Source organism: Tamandua tetradactyla, chromosome 4, assembly GCF_023851605.1.
Source record: "Tamandua tetradactyla isolate mTamTet1 chromosome 4, mTamTet1.pri, whole genome shotgun sequence".
Lineage (NCBI taxonomy): Eukaryota > Metazoa > Chordata > Mammalia > Pilosa > Myrmecophagidae > Tamandua > Tamandua tetradactyla.
Window position 1 is genome coordinate 153,109,411 of NC_135330.1, and position 23,784 is coordinate 153,133,194.

The window sequence follows — 23,784 nt, forward strand, 5'->3', positions numbered from 1 at the left end:
ACACAGATGTGACCTCTCTATCTAAGCCCACATGGCAGGTGAACTCACTGCCCTTCCTGTAACATGGGACATGACTCCCAGAGGTATTTATCTCCCTGCCAGTGTGGAAGCTGACTTCTGGGAAGGAGCCAGGACCCAGCATCATGAGAATGAGAAAGCTTTCTTGGCCAAAATGTAGAAGAGAGAAGTGAGACAAAATAAAATTTCAGTGGCTGAGAGATTTCAGAGTTTGTAGGTTATCCTGGAGGTTATTCTTATGTATTACATAGATATTCTTTTTTAGCTTATGTTATATTGGAGTGGCTAGAGAAGTACCTGAAATTTCTGAACTGTGTTCCAGTAGCCCTGATTCTTGAAAAAGACTGCATAACTATATAGCTTTTACAATGTGACTGTGTGATTGTGAAAACCTTGTTTCTGATGTTCCTTTCATCCAGGTATGAACAGATGGGTTAAAAAAAAATAAGGATAAAAAATAAATAATAGGGGGAGATAAAAAATGAAAATTAGGCTGATTGAAATATTGTGTGTCAATGAGAAGGAGGGATAAGGGTTATGGGATGTATGAGTTTTGGGGTTTTATTTTAATTTCTTTTTCTGGAGTGGTTCAAAAGTCCTAAAAACGATCATGAATTTAAAATTATATGATGATATTGTGAGCCTTTGTATAATATGGCTGGACTGTATGTTTGTAGATACTTGTCAACACAAATATTTAAAAAGAGTGATTTTTACAAATTTAGGATGTTAAATTTACTCTCATGGCAACCGCAAAGAAAATATTTGAAAAATATATTCGGAACCAAATGAGAAGGGAATAAAATGTTACACTACAACAAATCAAATAAATATGAGCATAAGAATTAATGAAATAATTGAAAGACAAGAATAAGTACATGATTATAAAGAATAAAAACCAAAATGGCAGAAGATAGTACTACATTATTGGTAAATACTTTAAATGTAAATGATGAAAATCTCTGGTCTCAAGGCAGAGATTGGTAGAATGTATCAAAAGCATGCATCAATTATATGCTATTTACATGAGATTTGCCTTAAATTCAAAGACACAAGTCAGTTGTCAATGAAAGGATATTAAAAAAAAAAAAGGTCCTGCAAATAGTAACCAAACAAGAGTTCTGGTATCTATCCTATAGAAAATAAAATAAACTTTCAGTAAAAATTGTCATGAGGGATAAAGTCATCATATACTGATAAAAGCATGAATCCAATAAGAGGAACAACAATGATAAATATATATGTGTCAGGTGGCAGACAATATATGAAGCAAATAATTGAGCTGAAATATATGAAGCAAATAACTGATTCAAAGGGAGAAAGAGGCGGTTCTATATTAATAGTCAGAGACTTCAAAATGGCACTTTTAATAACAGAACATCCAGACAGAAGAACACTAGGGAAATAAAAGACTTGAATGATACTGTAAATTAAATGTATCTAACAAACACATATTGAACAATTCACCCAACCATAGCAGAATAAATTTCATCTCTAGTGCTTATTAGTTATTATCATGGATAGGCCATATATTATATCACAAAATAAGTCCAAATAAACTTTAAAAATTGAAATTATACAAATGGTGCTGGGAAAACTGTATATCCATATGCATTAATTGAAGAATGATCCCTGTCTCACACCACAGAGAGAAATTAATTCAAAATGGATCACAGAGCTACACAAAAGTATAAAACTCCTAGAAGAAACTATAGGGAAATATCTTCAAGACCTTATGTTAGCCTGTATTTTCTTAGACTTGATACTAAGAGCACTAGCAACTATAGAAAACATAGGTAAATGGAACTTAAATAAATGTTTTTGAACAAAGTTCTTTATCATTAGTGCTAAAAGACAACCCACAGAATGGGAGAACATATTTGGAAACCAACTCTCTCTAATATCCAAAAATATAAATAAATCTTTAAACCCAACAAGAGAAACACAACCCAATTTTAAACTGAGCAAAATACTGGAAAACATGTTTTTCTAAAGAAAATACAAATGGCCAATAAACACATAAAAATTTGCCCAACATTATTATCCATTAAGGAAATGAAAATCAAAGTTCAAAATGAGAATTCATTTCATACCTACTAGAATGATTACTGATTAACAATTAGAAAATTAGTTTCGAGAGGATGTGGAGAAATAGAAACACTCATTCATTGTTGATGGGAATGTAAAATGGTGCAGCCCATGTGAAAAGACATTTAGCAGGTTCTCAGAAAGTTAAGTTTAGAATTATCAAATGACCCAGGAATCCCACTTTCAGTTATATACTCAAAAGAATTGAAATTAGGGACTTGAACATATACTTGCATATCAGCGTTCACAGTAGCATTATTCACAATATCTAAAAGATGTTTTGTTTTGTTTTGTATGCTGGTCACATTTCGTTCTTTTTCCATGTGAGTATCCCCTTGTTGCACCCCTGGCGCTGGGACACAGCCTTCAGCTGAGCGGCTTCTGAAACAGGACGGGACACAAGAGGTCACGCTCGAACCATTGTATTGTGCTGCACAGCAGGGCACAAAGCTTTGCAGTTGCCATTTCAAGTCAGGACAAAGGAGGTACAAACAACTGCAGATTTTATACATAGCAGGATGTGGAAATGTTCGGTTAAGGCATCGTAGACCAATCATAAGACAAGTTAGAAAAAATAACCATAATTAGGGCTAGCTGCAGACATGTTGTTACTGATTTGTTGACCTTTATATTGTGCGTGTGCAAGGGACTTTCCAGCTGGCCTACATGATTGCCTCCCTTAGGGTTAATGGCTGCCAGCTGACTATGGCTCGTTTTGATAGCCTGTTGTAGGCTCCACAGTTCCCCTCTCCCAAGGCACAGGCAGCTTATCCTTCCCTCTCAGGTGATCACAGAAAGGCCAAGGTCTGAAAAACATCTGCTCACAAGGGGAGAGCTTAGGTTTGCCTTTGGGGGAGAGGCAGCAGGGGAATGTTTCAGGCCAGCCAGAAAACTGGCATACAAATACCAGGTAGTGGTCGCTGAGGATCCGAGGCAGTTAGGTGAAGTCTACTTGTCCTTGCTGACCTGGGTACAGGGCTGGGGTGAGCACGTGCTTTCTGGCTTCTTTGGGCTCTAGTCTGGCCGGCAGGTTGGTTCTTTGGCAGACAGGGAAGTGGGCAAAACAAGTTGCCGGAGAATGGGTCGTACTGGTGCCGAGGACCTAAAGTAGTAGAGCCACATTTGTAGGAGTTTTTCTTCTCCCAGGTGGGGTAAATTGTGCATTCAGGATCAGAGAGCCCAGAGGGACAGCTTGGGAACCCAAGTGTGTTTGGTGTTAGGGTGGACTAGCCCTGAGTCTATCACTTTGAAACCTTCATAAGCTGCCTGCTTTAAATCTTCAGCTGAGTATTCAGAGAGCTCTGAGGGAAGAGTAATGATAGGACAGGCTGAGGCCCTTGGAAGCTTGGTGGCAACCTGCTTTGCATGATCTGCGGCATTGTTGCCTCTCAACTCCAGGGTATCAGCTTTTTGGTGGCTGGGTACATGAACAAGTCCAATTTTGAATGGGAGGGGAACTGCAGCAAGGAGGCAAGACTCTGCCTCGGCATGTTTAACTGGGCATGATTGTTGGTCAAGCGGTCCCTTTTCTTTCCCTAACTGGGCAAAGGCATACAAGACTCCCCAGACATACTTGCTGTCAGTGTACAGGTTTATTCAGTGGCCCTGTTGGAGATGTAGGGCCTGGATGACCGCCTCAAGCTCTGCCCTTTTGGGAGATACATTCAAGAAGAGGGCACTGCTAGCCACAGTTTTTAGTGAGTCACTTACAACTGCCCATCCGGTGCACCTGGTGCCATTTTCAATGAAACTGGAGTTGTTGGTGAATAGCTGAAAATCAAGATTAGGAATGGCGTGTTTAGAGAGGCCTTCTTGAGGCCTGTTTTGCAGATCAGCGCTGCGAGTACAGTCGTGACTGGGAGTTTCCGGATACATGGAGTGCAAAGGCAAGAGTGTGGCAGGGTTGAGTCAGTCGGAGACTTGTAGAGTGACCTCAGGGTGTTCAAGGAGAATGAAGGGCATTCAAGGCTTGACATTTGAGGAGACAACTGCTGGGCATCCAGGTCAGTCCTCGGGTGTCAAGAATAGTCCGAATAGCAGGGGGGATAGGAAAGTTAGAGATTCTCTCAAAGTGAATTTTTGAGCTTCCTGGACAAGTAGGGCAGCTACAACAATGGCGTGTACGTAGTAGAGCCATCCACTGGTGGTGGAGTCAGGTTGTTTGCTGAAGTAAACAATTACTTTGGGGCTATAGGATGAGTCTTGAGAGAGGATTCCTCTGGCCAGCCCTCCTCCTTCCACCACAAAGAGCTGAAATGGTTTTGACGGGTCAGGCATGTGCAGAGCCGGAGCTGAGGAGAGACATTTCTCAATTAAGCTGGTGAACCCAATGGGCAACTTTGGGGGCAGAGGTGGGGGGGGGGCAGTGGCACTGACTATCTGAGGCTTTCTGTTCAGTTAGGATATTGCAAAGGGGCTTGACCAGAATTCCATTGTCCAGGATCCAGAGTTGATAATAGGCAGTGGCCAAAAAAGGACTTGAGTTCTTTTGCTGTGGATGGGATAGGGATGTTGCAGATGGCCTTTCCCTGTTCAGGGGTTAGTAGGCATTTTCTTTTGTCAAGGTCTAGGAATCAGACAATGTCTGAGCAATTTGAACCTTTTTCTGGGACACCTAGTACTCTTGTTTGTGTAGGAAGTTTAGCAGAGAGATGGCGGCCTGAGCACAGGCGGAAGCAGTGGGAAAAGCCAGGAGCAGATCATCTGCCTACTGGAGAAGTGTGAGTTCCAGTGGGGGACAGTCCCATTCTCGTAGATTGGCAGCCAGAGCATGGCTGAACAGAACAGGTGAGTTTTTGACTCCTTGGGGCAATCTGGCCCAGATGGCTTGGAGGGGGCAGTCAGAATGAGAGAAGTAGGTGACTGTGAAGATGGGAGAGCTTTCAGGATCCACGAGAATGCAGAAGAAGGCATCCTTCAGACCTAACACTGTGCAGTAGTGAAGTTGGGGGCTCAGGGTGCTGAGCAGAGTGTAGGTGTCAGGAACCGGCTGGGGAAGATCTGCTGTCCGGACCCTGACTGCTCTGAGGTCGTGCACCACGCGGTCTTCATCGTTCGTGCTTCTGGATGGGAGCGTTCCATGGACTGTCAAGAACAGGGCATGGTTCTGGGACTTCTCCCTTGAGTAGAAAGATGACTTCCAAAAGGCCAGTGAAAAGGGTGCTGCAGAGAGGACACTGGTGAAGGTGAAGCAGTTGAGCTCCCAGTTTGAGAGTGATGCAGATGGGAGTGGCAGTGACAGGTAGTCCAGGAGGTCCTGTTTCCCAGACCTGGGGGTCAAGCTGGTCAGAGACCAGGGACAGAGAGGCGACCGTGACAGGGCTACGGTGCAGTGACCCTTTCCAGAAGTCTGTTTCCTGCCAGAGGTTTACAGCGATGTGGCCATCAGGCTCATAGGAGATCAGACCTCGAGTTTTACACAGAAGGTTTCTGCCCATTAGATTGATGTGGGCCTCAGGTACGGAAAGAAAGTTATTTTCAATTTCCCTGAGATTTAGGCTGTAGACAGGATGTTCTTGAAGAGGGAGATCGTTCAGCTTCCTGTGGCCCCCTGGACTGATGAGGTGGACTGTACAGGCACTGGGAGGGGCCGGCAGACAGCAGACATGGCAGCACCAGTGTCTGAGTAATGGCAAGGTTTTGCCGGCCACCTGCAAGTTTACTAGGGGCTAAGCAGGTGGTCTGGACCCCTGACCCCTCACTCATCTTCTTCCTCTATAAGGGCCATTAGGTTAGGTCGGGCCTGGGGAGCTCCCTGAACCAGGATATGCTGTTTTCTGCAGTCAGGGACTTTTCCTGGAAAGGTCCTGTGCCCTGACCCCCTGTGCTGGTTGGCCGGGCAGGAATTTTTCCAGCGGCCAAGTTGTTTGCAGTAGGCACACTGGTCTGATGCCAGGAGGGGGTGACCTCTTTCTCCCCACTTTGACTGGCAACCATTCCCCCAGAAGCAGTCAGTTCCCTGTTGGCCTCCCCTATTTCCTTGACCAGAGACCTGGACAGCCATTACCAGGGCCTCCTAGCCTTTTTGTTTTTCTGAAAGCTTTTCTGAGCTTCCTCTAAGATGGCAGCTAGTGTGTTTCCAACCCCACCAGGAATTTTAAGTTAATTTCTGATGGATGTCAGGGGTGGGGTGGGTTAAGAACAGGTGTTTTAGAATAGGCTCAGCTGCTGGCCCGGGCTTTCACTAATATGGGTGTGGACTGCATACCCTGAGTCTTTGGAGAAACTGGGTTGGGGTTTCTTTTTCATCTTGATAACATTCCTCTACCCGGACACAGCTGTTGGTGTGACGTATGCTGGCCTCTACCCTTGTAGGAAGAGGTACTAAAAATGAGCAAAGCACTGAACAGCAGAGACATGGGCGTGGCCATTCTGAGATCCAGAATCAACCTTAAAGTCCCAGTTGGATTGACCTCCCAGTTGAATTGGTCATCTACTGGCCATAGAGGGCAATGTAGGCTTGGGAGCTCGCTAGTCAGTGGGCATTTGAAACAGTCTGGGAGATTTCTATTTCTGAAAACATCAGCCTAGCCAAGCTTTTAAATCCTCCCAACTGGCTCTTGAATGGTGAAGAAGGTTTGAATAGTTTCTACCACCAGTTGGGGCTGCGTAGAGAACTTATCCTTTAACCCGGCTGGTTTAGCTACTTCTGATGGTCCCCATGCCTGATGCGAATATAGCCAAACCGTGGCTGGAGCGACCACCAGCCCGGCAGAAGGAACTACCCTGGTTACAGGAATCAGAGGGTATAGTCTGGTTGGCCCTGGAGTGGGGCTTCTGGAGAGCCACCCGGTAAGGCGGTGGGGAACTGGAAGTCTACATGAGCTGTGGGTTGAGCCACTGGTGCCTTCCAGGGATTGCAGTTTTTAGCAGGGGCCTGAGATTTTAGCAAAGGCTCAGAAGGACGGCATGGGAAGGAATTGAGCTAGAAGCCATAGGAAACGTTCCTGAAAACCAGACAGTAAGATTCTTCCTCCGACTTTCTAGTCTCATGTAGCCACATTATCCAAGCATTTAGCAAACATATCGAAAGAGACTTTTGGCGCCCATTTGACAGGCCCGCAATACCATATTTTGGGCATATTACAGTATAGTATTTAATCATTTTTTTCCTTAGACCTTCCCTTTCCTAATTTTGACTTGTTTTGTAACACATTCCAAGGCTACTATAGGTTCCCCATCTCCTGGAGAGGACTGGCTATTTCCCATTTTAAACGCAGGTTAATTATAGAGCAGTTTTTACACAGGCAGAACAGTTAAACAGAGGACCAATTCCGATTTTATTCGGAGGGTCTGGGAGAGATCCTAGGGTGTCCCGAAAAACGAATCTACTCACCCAGTCAGGTCACAATCAGACAAATGGCTGAGACCGGTGGTCCCGACAAAAGTTGCTGGAGCCGGCAGAGACCCAACAGTCCCCAGGTGTCTCCGTTGTCCAACCGGCCTGAGTGGCCTCGGGTCCGCTCAAGGGGCAGACAGGTGCCGGCAACCCGAGGGTCTGGCAGATTTGACAACGGAGGCCGGGCACCAGGGGCGTCTGATCCGGTGTCGCAGGTGGCTCCAGTTCAGTCAAGTCTCTGCTCCGGCGCCAGGAAAGCTGTTGCACCCCTGGCTGGGGGGCACAGCCTTCAGCTGAGCGGCTTCCGAAGCAGGCGGGACACAAGAGGGCAGGCTTTGAACCATGGTATTATGCTGCGCGGCAGGGCACAAAGCTTTACAGGTGCCATTTCAAGTCAGGACAAAGGTGGCACCTACAGCTGCAGGTTTTATACATAGCAGGATGCGGAAACGCTCAGTTAAGGCATGGTGGACCAATCATGAGGCCAGTTAGAAATGATAACCATAACTGGGGCTAGCTGCAGACGTGGTGGTACTGATTTGTTGACCTTTAATCTGCTCACGTGGGAAGGCCTTGCCAGCTGGCATAGGTGACCGCCTCCTTGGGGTCAGTGGCCGCCAGCTGATGATGGCTCGTTTGGATAGCCTGTTGCAGGCTCCACACCCTTAGTGCAAGACCATTTGCTGATGTCTGTTTGCTTATTTGTTCCGGAAGTACGTGGGCTGGGAATAGAACCCACGTCCCCCACGGGGTAGGCGAGAATTTTACCACTGAACTACCCTTGCACCCCCTAAAAGATGTGTTTTTTAACAGATGAATAAAGGAAAATGTGATATAAAGGAATGGAGTTCTGATACACTCAGCAGCATGGATGAACCTTGAAGACATCATGTTGAGTAAAATAAGCCAGACACAAAAGAATCAATATTGCATTACTTCACTGATACGAATTAATTAGAATAAGCAAATTCAAAGAATCAGAACCTATAATGTAGGCTACCAGAGGCCTGGGTGGAGATAAGGAATGAGAAGTTCATTCTTACTTGGTACAGAGTTTCTATTTGGGGCGATGGAAATGTTTTGGTAATGGATTGTGAATGCAATTAACATCACTGAATATTTGAAGGTGATTAAAAGGGAAAATTTCAGGTTATAAATATGTTACTAGACTACAGATATTAAAAGAACAACAACCATAGGACAGTACAGCACAAACGCTGAACCCTAAGGTAAATTTGAGACTATAGTTAATAATATAAGTGTAATACTATTGTTTCATCAAATGTAATAAAGTTACCATACTGATGCAAGTGTTAACAACAGGGAAAACTGAGTGTGCAAGGGTACCTATATGGGAACTCTGCACACTCTGCTTGATTTTTCTGCAAACCTGCAACTTCTATAAATAAATAAATAAACTAACAAATGAATAAATATTGCAAAATAGAAGCCCCCCACCAAAAAATTATATGGGCTCAGAATTTTTCTTGCACATTTTAATACATTGTTTATATAGAGAGAGTCTCCATGAAAATATTTATCCTCGACTGTGCACAAACTTGGGGCAGTTCTAATATTAGCATTAAGTTTTCTGATTTTCAAAATTGTACTGTTTTTATGTAAGATAATTTCCTTCTTTGGGGGAAATAGAAATGGATATATTTAAGGAGAAAAGACTTTCCAAATTATTGCCAAATGATTGACTAAAATACAAATATTTGTATTCAGGTATATTATATATCATATATATTCGTAATATATTACATATATTCATTTTGAAATGGCTTATTTTCTTCATATTTCACCTCTTTAATTTGAGTATTTAGAGAACTGAGATAAATTACAGAGCTGCTTTTTGACAATGTTAAAGCAAGTTTGAATTTCAGATATGTGAGTTGCTTTACTTAACATTATTCTATGCCTTAATTTTAACTTACTGAGATTGTAAATTCATTTTATTTCCAAAAATAAAGGGTTATTAATCAGAATGATGTAGCAAACCCTGCATGTAAGAAACCTTAAATCAATCCAATATTAATCATGAAGAACATAATATATATCTAAATGTTCATCAAAGATTTCAAAGATGATTTGCCCTATATTTTATAATACATCTGTCACTTCGTGTTTTATTTTTTCAATTTTGTCTTTATTGCATATAAAAAACTGGATCTCTAGCTATACTGTTAAAAATTATATATTTGTCTAAAAGACCTGGCAAAATGATTGTCTATAAATTAAATGGGGGTCTTTACTCAAGTTATTTTAGCATTAATCTGATTTTTAAAAAATTCAAATGCAATATGTATCTGTTGATTTTATTCAACATTTTAGACTGTTGATTAGTCCAACAATAAGGAACAATTTAGTTCCTGGAATGAGATGAAGCTGGAAATAGCTTAGAGGAAAAGATTCTTGGGAAAAACATATCAGAATATTGGTTAAGAGACTGAGGGAACTGAAACACATGCTTATAGGTGGTAATTTCTCTGCACGTGTTTCTTATTCTTTATTAAAATTTATTCATATTATTAGTCAGGGGTTTTGGAGCTGAATGCATTTTTGCAAGGAGCTGATGAGATAGAAAACTGCTTTAAGTCCAGAGCAGAGAATGCCAGTGGGATACAGCCACTTTGATATTATAAGATAATAATGTAAACAGCAATAATTGTATGGTTCTTAAAGTATTTTCTTTCATTTATATATAGTTTTGAAATGATAGAGACTTCTTAATTTTAATGTCACTTAAGAATACCTTGTCACAGAATATTTTTGTTTTGTTTTGATTTTGAAAATTTCATAAGTCTTTTCAAGTCATGTAAGAGTAAATGGTTATACTAAAATAGATCTATAAATTTTGAAAAAAACTATGCATAATGACTACCATGTTATGTGGCCAATGCATGGGCAATGTTTTAGATTCTCTTCCAGTTTATTAAATTACCCAGTATGTATATTCTAAGTATTTTATCCAAATACTGTTGATGCTATTAAATATATTTTTGTTCAAGATATTAGTAATTGAAATTTATTTCACTATTATCTTTTTTTTCTTTTTAACTGAAAAAATATATAAAGTGTAATAATAAAATTAACTTATATAATTGGGGAATCTTTCACTATGATCTTTTATTATTACTAAATAAAAATTATGCCACATTATGTGGCACTAATAAGAAAATTAAGATTTGTGAGATATCATTTAATAATATCCTATTTTATTCTTAAAATCATTAAAATAAAATGTTTCTGTGTTAAATCTGACAAAGTTATAACAAAATTTTTCTTTCAATATTGTAGCAGGCATCTGCTATAAAAATAAAAATGAATTAACTTTGTATGCTAGCAGTTCAGATTGGGGAACCCTGAATATTATGGAGGTTTTTTACAAAGCATTGTTCTATTCTGGCATAGGGAATACTTAATTCCACTGTTCAGTGTATAGAAAATCCTACTTAGAAGCTATATGTATAGGTAAAAATGGCTAGATGAACAAAAAAAAGCTATAAAAATAAGTGTATTCATAATAAAGCTAAATCTATATTTTTAAAAATTATCCTACATATGAGGATTGGTTTTAGACTGTTTTTACATTAGAATAATTCTTCACAAATCCTACACAGCCTTGCTTTTTAGTAAGGCAATATACCTTCTCCAAAATGCCTTTAATTTCACTGTTAGTTCACTTTGCTGTTCCTTGTGAATTTTAGAAACAACCATTCAAAGTTCTTGGGGGAAGCAATCCCTGTCAGAATCTGGTTTATAGCTGATTTATTTTTAAAATTAATCATGGAAAACATTTTTATATTGAAACTCCATGTGAACATTGGATACAGATACTTCTTTAACTTTCTGAAGGACAATTATATTTTTTTCACAAAGTAAACATGAACATTTTAAAATATTTTTAAATAATATTTTTAAATAATTTGTTACAATTTATAATTTACTGGTGCATCAAATTTTATCTTATTTCAGTTTTCATCTTTTTTAGCATTGCTGTAAAGAAATGCAATAAATCCTTGTATGTTCCTATCAAATAAACATGCAGAGACATCTCGAGTTTCCTATGGGGAAAATAATCTACTTACATAGATAGTTTACATCTTTATAATCCTTATACTACTTTTCTTCATATCTTATTTAACTCATTAGAGCCTCTAGTGAACCACTGGAGATAACTGTTGATTCGGATCCTTCATTTCTTGTTTCTTGTTTCTGAATTTAAAAGTAATGATTCAAAATTTCACCAGTATATGTGATGACAGTTGAATCACAGATTAAGTAATCTGCATCAAATACACTACATCTTGAGTAGTTACAGGACAAACTAGAAACCTAAAGGATATGTATGTATGTATTAATTCCAGAATAATAAACTCAAAGATAAGAAGCCAGCTGTGAAATAAGCAGGCTTTAGGGATTAGAAAGAGGTAACAGTTTGGATAACCAGTGAATACATACCTCAAAGGATTTCCAAATTTACCACTTCTAAAATTCATTTCAGCTGAACAAATCATCCAATACACAGAATTTAACCATCAGGCTACTGATCTATGGCCCCATCTCTCTATTAATATCATAAGATCATGGACATGAAAACAATTAGTATTCAAATGCACAGAATGAAATAACACAAAGCTAAAAGGCTTATGACCTCTAAATTGCTAAATATAAGATCATGTTTCTGGTGATCGTCTCAGCAGTGTTAGTTAATCATACTAGAATAACGTTTGCTATTTAATGGTAGGCAGATTTGGATGTTATTCATTAGAATGTCTGGACTTAATAGACTCAATTATAAAGTTGTCAATTATGTTTTCTCAAGTATCTTCTTATGACTCCTTAAATTTATGTCAACAGCTATAATAGACATTAAATGTGTAGGAAATTAAAATGCACTTCTGATTTCTACCTGTAGTCATTTTCTTTGCTCTTTATTCTCTTATTGGACATAAGAAAATATTTCCTCATATTGAAACTGATAATGCAGACACCTTGGTGCTTTTTTTTCCTTTTAAATAAGATAAAAATCAGAGTTTTGAAATAGACTGCTAGCTTCTATTCTCTGAATGTCTTTGAGATGTATTTTGAGTGGTTAGTTTTCAAAGAAGACACACTGAATTTACCAGTTGCATTTTGAAAAAATAGAGAAAAGGTGGATTCCATTTGTGTTGAATTCAACCATATTGTTCTGAAATATACTGAAATATTTGCATTTGGATTTATTATCCATGTACCTTTTTTTTAATATATATTTTTTGGATTTGTGGATTTTAGGAGTATTTATACTCAGCTGTATCTCTGCTATTCAGCCCTTCTGAAGAGGCGCTCAGACCACGACTCAGACTCAACCTGCCCTTCCTTTGTTCATCCCTCTGCCCGGGTTCAGAGTTCAGTTCCTTCTGATGAGAGGAATAGGTGGATACGTTAAATTTCTCCAGTTTTAATGCATTAGATGTGTATTATACCCCTAATAAGAAAAAAATAAATGTCAAAGAATTTTTTGTGGAGATGCCAAACTTTTATTAAAAATCAATATGATTTTTTTTTGTGTATAATTTTGTTCTCCCCCTTTCTATTTATTGAATGGGTCCAATCTATGCCTGGACCTAGACTGAGTTCCTGAAGAGCAGGGGAGGCAGCAGCTGCTAGACTGAAAAACACACCAGGCACAGAGTGGACATGGGTTTATTGGGACTAACACACAGCAGAAATGTTTCCAATGATGGCCAACCCGACAATTTGAGCTCATTTAAGGAAACACAAATGCACCAGGCAATATACGATTTCGAAACAAAATATTATATTCCATATAGTATGAGGACACTGAGCCTCTAGTATAATCATGAAAGGGGCTGAAGACATGAAGTTTACTAAGGGTAGTGTTTAAGGCTAAGCTAAAATCAACTGTTTTTTACATCCATAATTATATTCTTCCCCCACTGGGGAGATTGTTTACTTTCTTGACCTTTGTCCTTGGCTAAAGTCGATCTGTTTTGGACTTTTAGGAGGGGCCCCAGGCATCAGGCTACCACAGCCTTATAAAATTGTGCCAAAACAAACCTGATTTGTGCTGGTAATTTTTTTTTCCTATTTCTTTCTCTGTATTGTGTCATTATTGTATTGTGGCTTTTGTTCTGTTTCTGGTCTTTTCAGAGTCCATGACTTTTTAAAACCTTTCTTTTCTTTCCTTATAAATTGCAATGACTTTCCTCTAGCTTGAGTTGATCACGATGGGTAAACTATTCATGAAAATAATTTATTCCTTATTTGATATCATTAAATACATACTACCTTACTTTATTTTTTTTCATATTTCATTTGAAATAAAACTGTCAGCTACAAAAGTGACTAACTAGAAAGTGAACGCACTTGCTATTCGAAGGACACTGCCGCAGGAATTTTCCTTGCTGCTGCTGCTCCTTAGAATAAGAGGTTGATGCATAGACTTCCTCCTGACCCCATCTTACACCCCCACAAACTCACACACAAATGCATGCATGCACACATATGCAGACACATGGAATTTCCATTAAAACAGAGGGAGGAAGAGAAAAATAATTCCAAAGGCATGTGTGTGAAATTTATAAGTGTCCTGGATTTCTGGGAAGATGCCATAGCTAAAGACAGAGAGAATTGGGATCATCAGCATATGTTATAGTTGGTATTTAAATCCACAGCTTTTTTTATGAGCTTAAATAAGGAAAATGTATAGATAGTTGTGGACCAAGTTACTTTATGGCACATCTGGGAACAAAGGCTCAGACACAAAGAAGAGTTCAACAAATGACCGCTTTATTACTTACTCAGAACAAAGCATCCAAAAAAACAAGAAAAGAGATCTTATCATGGCTTGTGACTTGGGGAGAAGAATTGCTCTGGTCAGGGTAGGTGGACAGGCAGCTCCACCCACTTTGCTTTTCATCAGAGTGGAAGGACTCCATGCTGTTTGCATTCAGTATTTATACAGCCCCAGGAAGAGGGGGCTGTTTCCAGGGTTCCTGCCCTGAGAAGCAGCTGGCTGCTTGTACCATGTTTCAGTTTTAAGGTAAGGTCAGGCCTCCCCATTAGACCTAATGCCTCCCTCTGGTTGGGGAATGGAAGGATATGACAGCACCTGTACACAATAGAAAAGGAGGAGGGAAGTAGGCAAGGAGTGGGAGCTGGTCCCTGAGTGTGTTGACTTCCTCAACAATATTATATATAATGGACCCAGGGTAATGCCTTGTGGAATTCTAACAATTACAATTTAGTAGTTTAATAGGACCCAAAAGAAGGAAAAGGAAAATGCAGGTGTATCTCAACAAGTCACTAGAAGTTGTTTCAAGGAATGTGTCAGTTTTGTAGACCCTAACTCAGGAGTTGAATGACCTGGTAACTGAAACCTGACCACTGAATTTGTCAAGAAATAGGTCATTTGTTAACATTGGTAAGATTAGTTAAAATGGATGTTGGGACGCAAGCCTTCTTGGAGTGAAATGAGGGAGAATGGGAGGTGAGCAAAAACTGATAGATAACTCAGGAGTTTTCCTTTGAGGGAGAGTAGAGAAATGACTAGTAGCTGAGGGGAAATTGGGGGGTATAATTTAAATGGACATATTTGAATATGATGGGGTTTTACTGACTTTTCACTAAATCTATTGTAGTGATTTGTCTTACTATAATTATATCTTCTTTTTTTCCTATGCTTTCTTTGAACCATTTTTAAAATTCTCCATGTCAAATCATTTCTCTGACATACTAGGTTTTATTTTTCTATTAATTATTATAGTTATAATATGTGAAATATATAGATAGATAATGTACAAAATATGTATGCATTTAGTTTTCTTATCTACGACCTTTTTAAAATTTATTTTCTATCTTACTTATGTCTGTTATATATCATTCCCATAGATCATGATCTATGATATTGTTTGAATATGTGATTTCTTTTTTTTCTGAAGCAGTATTTTGAATAGCTCTTTAGGTAATTTTCTTCCAGCTTTACCAACACTGTAAGGCAGAATCTCTTCCTCCTTGAAGTAACGGATCCTTAGCAAGCATTCCAAGAAACTTCCCCCACTCATAACTTCAGGACACCCCTGCAAAACCAAACCTGTCCCATCCCACAGGCAGTCGCATGAGTGTCCTTGCATCCCCAGGCAGCTGCATTCCTGCTGTAACTCCCCTTATCCAACATCTGCCCTCTGGTATTTTCAGCCCCTAGCAGCTACAATCCTGAGATAAGCTCCCCTTATACAATATCCACCCTCTGGGGCAGGTACAGCCCTGCACGACTACAGTGGTGTTTAACTTTTAACCCCACCAATGAAGAGTTGCTAACTCCCAACTTAGTCCTCTGCTTCCAAAACCAGCCAATGGAAGCCTGCCAACTTCCCACTCCCATACTAGACAAAGAAAACCCACCACGGCCTCCCTTTCCCTGCTTCCCGCCAACCATCCTATATAAGCTGTACTTCTTCCACTGCTTGGAGCTGGAGCCAACTTAAGCATCAGTCCACCTGCGCATAGCCTCACAATAAGGCTCCTTGAGTTGAGTTTTGGTCTCCTTTCCTTCTTCCCTGTCAAGAAACCTATCACACTCCTTTCCAAAAAAAATGTGATTATGAATTTTTCACTTTTTATCTGGATATCATAGAGGCATTACTTGTCTTTGCCCCATCTTCTTTACCTATAAAAAACCTAACTCACATTCCCACTTCAAACTGGTCTGGGGAAGATTTCTCCAGTTCGTTGCTAATGCACTTGCAATAAAATCACCTTCTCACACTGAGAGACTTGTTTCTCCTTTGTAGCACTGTATCGGGCAGACTCTTCTATGGAAAATAGCCATGTTTGTGGTCATTAATTTGGAGCTATGTACCTCAGAAAAACATGTTCTTAAAATTAATCCATTCCTGTGGTTGCGAACCCATTGTAAATAGGGCATTTTCATGAAGTTACTTCAGTTCGTGTGCCACATCTCAATCAACATGCGTCTTAGTGCTCTTCTTGGAATCCTTTATAAGCAGAATAAAATTCATACTGATAGAGAGAAAGCCACAGAGGGAAAAACCAGAAGCTGAAAGTCAATGGAAGCCAGAAGACAAGGGACAGGTCAGGAGAAAATGTCATGTGCCTTGTCATGTGACGAGCCAAGGATGGTAAGGAGGCAGCGATGCTTAGCAGCCAGCCCTGGAATGTCAGTCTTCAGGAAGACAGCATCACCCTGAGAAGGTCTTGATTTGGGCTTCTGGAAGCCTCAAAACTGTGAGCCAATAAATTCCCATTGATTAAGTCAGCCCATTGCATAGTATTTGCTTTAGGAACAAGAAAACTAAAACAGGTGGAAATATAGAATTCCTGCTGCCTAATACAAAACTATTTCACTTATGATACTGTTCAAAACAAAAACCTTATTTGGGATCCCAAAAATGTGTGTTCGTTTTTGAATTTTATACTTCAGATGCTATAAAAAAATGAACTGATTCTGATGCTTTCTAATCTCTAATACTACACATTAAATACTAATTTCAATATTTGATGTTGGTTTTGAGAAACATATTTATATAAATTAGAAAGAATGGTCAAAAGATACAATTTTTTGCTTATAGACTAGCTCTTCAATGTTCTTTCATTTATGTTTGTTTTTATTGTTTTGGGAAATATTTCCAATACCATCCAAACATAATTAGAAATATAATATCAGAGAAGATAGGTTTTTCACCTTCTAATCATTATCCCCAGATTTTACATTTTAAATAATTTTAATCTCTGCAAAAGTCTGAAATGCTGATGTGCTCACTGGAAGTCTTCATATAGATAAAATAAATAATTGAAAATATAAAGGCCTTCAGCATTTTATCTATAGAATAAATTAATGTACAAGTAATTATATATTTGTAGACAAATTAAATCCTTCAATACCATACAATGATTATTATCCCCATGATTATCTAAAATATACATTCTATATTTGTTTGGTAATGTTAGATGTTGATCATTTCATATTTTTATGCATATTTCTCTAATAGTATTTCAACATTTTTTACTTTCTTTTTTGTTTGTTTGCTTGGTAGGGTCAAAATTTAGACCACCAATCTCTAGCTAATTGTACAAATTTTGATTTAATATCATCTTAGAAATAAAGTGATTTTTATTTCACACTTTAAAAGATATGTTAATTAAGTGAACAAATAATATATGCAGTAGTTTTAAAGACCGCTAAATTATATATTTCTAACTCGATTGAAGTAATAGCTCACTAGAATTTTAAGACAAAGTATTTAATTATTACTTGGCTTTGCTATTGCTTTAAACAGCTGGTAATGAGATTTGCCTATAGAAGAAAAGTGGTGCAATCCTAATAAATTAAAAAGTACAAACAAGCCCCCACTGACCCCTACACATATTTTATGTTATTTTACCTAAATTATAATGATAGTTTCCTTATGCCTAAAGTTTATCATTTCTATACTCAAATTAACTGAAGGAAGAAAAATAAATCAATAACCAAAGCTCCTGACAAATTAAGAAAAAAAAAAATGGATACAAACATTGTGGCTTTTCTCTTTTTGATATTAGAAAGAGTAAAAGCAACTGCTCTTATTTCCCTAAATCTGATATAGAGAAAAATGAGCTTCAAAAGACAAATCCTTTATTTAGAATGGCTTAATATTAAAGTAGAAACCTAAAGCATGACTGTGTCCTAAACCAAATAGTCGTGTCTGATTGATCACTCTTTACTTCCATCCAAAATCCTTCCAACCAAACAACTTCTCACACCCACCCCTCAAAGCAGACATATACAAAGCAGCTGACCAGGAGGAACCAAGTTCAAATGACACTTTGGATAACTTTTTGTGACAGCTGAATCAATACAAAATTTAATAGATTGTCTAACTTCAGAAGCCCTTACTTTGATTTCATTAACATATTCTTCAGCTTTAAAATAAATTGCAATAACTTTATGGACAATGAGAAAGAGAGACAATGCAAATTACATTTCTCATTGAATGAACAATTATATAGAAATATTCATGTTTCTTGATCTTCGCTTCTATTTTATGTCTGTTTTTACTTTTATTATGGTAAATTTCTAATGTATACAATATTGAAAGGCGTTCATGCATCAGTCCCCCTGCTTATGACTTCAATTCAGTCATAAGCAGTTTTGTTTCATCTTTCTCTCTACCTGTTGACTCCTGATCCAGGTAATTTTGGAAACGCATTCGTAAAACTTTATCATTGCTGAGTATGTTAATTTGCATTTTTAAGTTGGGTTATTTGTTTTCAATTGTTCCCGTAATAACAGTATCACCATACAAATGATTAACCCAGAGCCCTTACTATCATCCTATTTTCCAAACATAGTCATTGTATTTTTTTTTGACCATTTATAACTGGTAAACAACAAACAAAAAGGCAAAGAATTGCAAGTGGTTGTCTTGGCTTCTTAAAGATATTTTATGTTCTATATATGTTTCCTCATCCGTAATTTTTCCTAAAGATATATTTGTGACAAAATCTTTTTCTTTTATTGATTTCTACAGTCCTGCTTTGATGTTTGCATCCAAAGGATTGTCATTTTACATATTCATCTCTTCCTTTAAATTTCCTATTAGTAGTTACCTGAATAAGATTCATGTTCATATTTTGCTAAGAATACCTCAAAGATGTTTTTATGTACTTCCATTATGTAGATCATAGTGTCTTGTTATCTCTCTTTTTTGTGATACTACCAGTTATTATTTTCTTAATCCATTAAGCCATAAGACGTTCCAAAATGGTAACCTAATGCTATCTTTCCTTCATCCTGTATTTACTGGAATACTTTTACAAAGATTAGTCTCCTATCACTTATGTAGTTTCCCTGAGGTAAAATACACAAAGGAGAGGCAAAATAAGTACTTGATATTTTTCTTTTATTCACCATCGTTAATAATAATGAATTCTTTCCACATTCTTTCCACTTTACCATATGTATATATACATACACTTATAGTAGTAACCTTATGCACTCATGATGTGGAAAATAATTTATATATAATCAACTGTTTTTGAGGCTAATATTTTTTCCAGTGGGACCCTCTTTAAGTTGACTCCTGGGTCTTTTTGACAGGACTGAATTTGTCCCTGATTCCATCCTCACTTTCCGCTATAAAAGATGACATAGAAGAATAATCATGCACTTCTCCTGCTCCATATCTCGAAGTACACATCTGGCCATGGCTCCTTGCAGTAGGCAATAATATTTGGAGTCCAAAATCTGGGGCCTGGAGTTGCTTTTTATGGGATGGTTATTGTTTCTTGGACTTTACAGATCACTTGGTATGTTTTGTTTTTTTTTAAGATAAAATATATTGTTACCTTCGTATGTTCAATTTGCATTCAAGAATATAGACATTTATTTAACTTCATTGACCTTACACCTACACATCCTTTCAGCAAACCAAACACCAGTTCTCATTAAAAAAAAGGAAAAATCGAAAAATTTCTTATTTGCTTTCACCCAGAATTCGCACAAAAGCTGCATAATAAAAATCCCGACACTATTGCCAGAAGTATGATTTGCTTTATCATTTTAAATGAATATAGCATTTTTCCCCAACATATTCCTTAGAGAGACAGTATCTTTAAGCAGGTACAGTCACATTCCTGTGCTTAAAGTTACAGAATAGTCTTCTCTCCTTGGTTGTGATATCTTCTAAATTTCTTTACTCATGTATAAAGGATTTTTAACTTTTAAATATTCATTTTATAGTATATTAGTCACTAAATTCCTTTACTTTTCTATTGACTATTTTGTGTTTTCTGGATATGAGGTAATATGGAAATAATTTTCCTTGACACTTTCTAGTTCTTCTGCCTCTAATTTCTGTCTTTTGTCTAATTGCATTGCCTAACATCTTTATGAAATAATAGTGGGGATAAAAGACATTCTGGTTTTTGTCCTGAATTTAGTTAGGAAATGTGATTTTGTGTTTTACTTTTCAGAATTATTCTTATTTGGTAACTACACACAATATTCGTTTTTAACATGTAAGAAAGGCATCTTCACTCTAAATTTTGTTTAGTATTTTTATCAAGAGTGGTTGTTGAATTCTGTTGGATAATCACATATTTTTTCTCTTTATATATGAATATAATGCGGATTATAATAATAAATTTATTAATAGAGAATGGGCATAAAACTCATCAGCCCAATCCTATCAGGTTTGAATGAGTATTTCTTAACTGTATTTAAAATTTCATATTTTCTATATATAAAAATATAACTATATACACACATGTAAGTGTGTATGTGGGTTTAATAGCTTTCATGGTACAAGATCAATTATATAATTGATTCATGAGTGAAATATAGAAAATTTATATCTTTTTCTCTACAGAGATAATTTAAGCAAATTGAGATAACATGATCTTTAAATGAATGCCCATAGTTATTATTTTTTGGACTAAGAGATATGCTAAATATTTCATTATTGTATTATTGTGTTTCTGTCTGTTTCTTGTTATAGCTACTATAGTATTCTTGTTTTGGAAATTGCTACTGATTTAATTAAGCACTGACATTAAAAGCTATTATTATCTCATTGTAAGTTGTAGTCTTTACCATTATAAAATGTCCTGAATCATATTAAACATTTTTATGCATTGAGTTTACTTTTTATTTGCATTTGCCTGATAATTTTTTGCCCATCCTTTTTCCTTTTTCATTTTTCTTGATCTCCCCATTTCTGGCATTTCTTATTTATAGAGTTTTCGGTTTTCTTTTTTGTTTGTTTTTGTTAATCTATTTATTAAGGTCGTTGCTAATACTACAATGCAGGATGATCTGTTGGTGATGATTAGTGTGTTCATGCATATCTCATTTATGGTAGGCTAAATTTTACCTTGTTCTCAACATACCTCATTCATCTACTCCAGGCAAACCTCTGTCTGTCATGTCGCTGACAATCCTATCACTTTGTTCAAACTCACTTCAGAGTAACTTAATCTCTATTTCATTTTCCACACACTCATGTTAATTCTCAGAATCATTATTATTTCTATCAAATTATTACAAAAATCATACTTACTTTTGAATTATGGTTTTGTTTATTCAACATCTACATGAGAATGTATTAATATCTATCTGGAAAACTTGAAGTCTTGAAGAAATAAAACAGATGTTCCATAGGTGATGCATTTGGTTTCTGGGAAGGAGCATGGGGTTAAAATGATTAGAATCTAGTCGATGGGTAGGCAGTCACCATAACTTTGAATAATAGACATCTATTAGGAACGTGATTAGGGTCTGGTTTATATGGACAGCCTCACTTGTGTGGGAGCTGAATTGGCAGCCTCGACTAATGAACTAAATCGCTCCTCTTCCCTGAGTGGAACAATGTCTAATTTATCTTTATTTTTATAGGAAACCTAGAGCCGCTGTGAAATATTTTTCAAAAACATTGTTTTAACAAGTACAAATATGAATAAATAGATGTGAGTTTCTGATGTTAAAACTATGAAATTAAAAAAGCTCCCCAAATACTGATTTTATAGTAATCTGTTTTATTATAATTCACTTTATCTCACACATACTTTAAAGCAAAATAGAACCAATTACTGGTGTTTGGCATTGATCGAGGTTTTCTTCATTACTTTTTCTAACATTTTGGATATATTCCATGTAAAGCAAGAAATATCACACTTGCTTATATCCCTGCGGTATTTCTTTAATTAACTGAAAACTTCATTTATCAATTGCAATAACAATAACCATCACGATGACTTCTATAAATGTTCTAATTGTCTTATCCTTGACTAGTTTGACAGGTCCAGCAGGAAATACAGAAAAGTATTCCAATCTTCATTTTATGCTTTTGAATTCTACTATAGATTAATTAAATATGATTAAGAATGTTAATCTTTTTGTCTAATGAAGTTTATTAAATTTAATAATGTAAACATAACAAACAATTTTATCAACATCCTCTGAATTTTAATTGTATGATATTCTGTTTTTGTATCCCTGTTATAAATAGTACAAGAGAAAATTGTTATGCATATTTTAGAATACCAGATGCAGACAATTTAGTTTTTAACTATTAATTTACTGTTTATTTATTGTTTTTTCTTTCATGAGTATAGTTCAGTGTTAACATAACATTCTTACTATTTATAACAGATGGTGCATTATCCCTCTATTTCTTACCTTTTTTCGTGTCTCTTCTCTTGTTGCTAGTCTCTTCCCATGTGCTGCTATAGCCTCCTTAACTAATTTACTTATAGCTTGTTAGATCTTTCATGAACTTCCTTGCCTTAAAGTTATGGAATACCCTGCCAAACAGCTGAGCAACTTACCTTTAGGAAATTGTTCCTTGACTCCAACCACTCTGTTCTTTCAGAGGTGAAGACCTTAGTTTTTTCATATTTACTTCAGTATATAATTACAGCAGATTATATTTTTCTGTTTACTTTGTATGTTTCCAAAATTAAGTTGAGGCAGGCCTTATTGTTAGATTTCCATACCCAGTTAATGTTTGAGGCAGAACAAGCTTCTCTATGTTGACATATTGTTTCCTCAAATAGTCATAACAAATACATTACATAAGTCAAACGGACAGCATCCTCTAACAAAGCATGTTAGTAATATTACTATAAATATAACCAATAAGTGGTTGAAAAAATGGGTATATTAGCAATGTGTGTATATACATGTTCATACCATTTTGATCCTCAGTTTCCTTCTCACTGTAATGGCAGAAATATTACTTACTTAAATGATACAGAATAAATCACCTTCAACAAATTTAGTGGTTTTAATAAAATGTTGCTCTTTTCATTATACAGGTTTTATTCCCAGCAATTAATGTTCCCATGGCTAGTAATTTGCTTTAATTGCACTGTTTTGTTGAACTCAGAATTAGTTTCAAAAAGTGTTGGAAGTATTTTATAACATATAGGCTTGTTTTCATTTCTCAAATTTCAACATATTACTCATACCAATAATTCATCTCTATATTACCTTCTTTAATTTGGCATATTAGTGGTCATGCCAAGTGAAGTAAATTAAGTTTTTATGAGAATGGAAATAAAATGTGTTTCTTTTTCTGCCTTAATTTAAATTATTAGGAATCTTGATTGAAGTAAATTAATCTAAACCATTAAATTTCAAATAGAGAAGCTTAATATTTTGAATCTGAATGTCATTGTGAAGCACATATCTCTATTTGGTCCTGCATAAAATAATTCCCAACAGGCTGGGGGATATTAATATATCATGTTTTCTAGAGGCAAGCAAGATAAAGGAATAGTATTGCATAAGTGGGCTATGATGAATGAACATTTTTGTATGTTCTATATATGCT

The 23,784-nt window shown here is 36.8% G+C and overlaps 1 long non-coding RNA gene across 5 annotated transcripts in view; it reads left to right on the plus strand.

Annotated features, from left to right (window-relative positions):
* Positions 1–23,784, plus strand: part of LOC143679448 (uncharacterized) — a 206,903-nt gene that overhangs the window by 117,036 nt on the left and 66,083 nt on the right. For 4 of the 5 annotated variants that reach the window (XR_013173774.1, XR_013173773.1, XR_013173775.1 and 1 more), the window contains one exon: positions 12,725–13,143. The exons of the other annotated variant lie outside the window; for it this stretch is intronic. This is a non-coding gene — a long non-coding RNA (uncharacterized LOC143679448). Of the gene's footprint in view, positions 1–12,724; positions 13,144–23,784 lie in introns of those variants that run through there. 5 annotated transcript variants of the gene reach the window in all.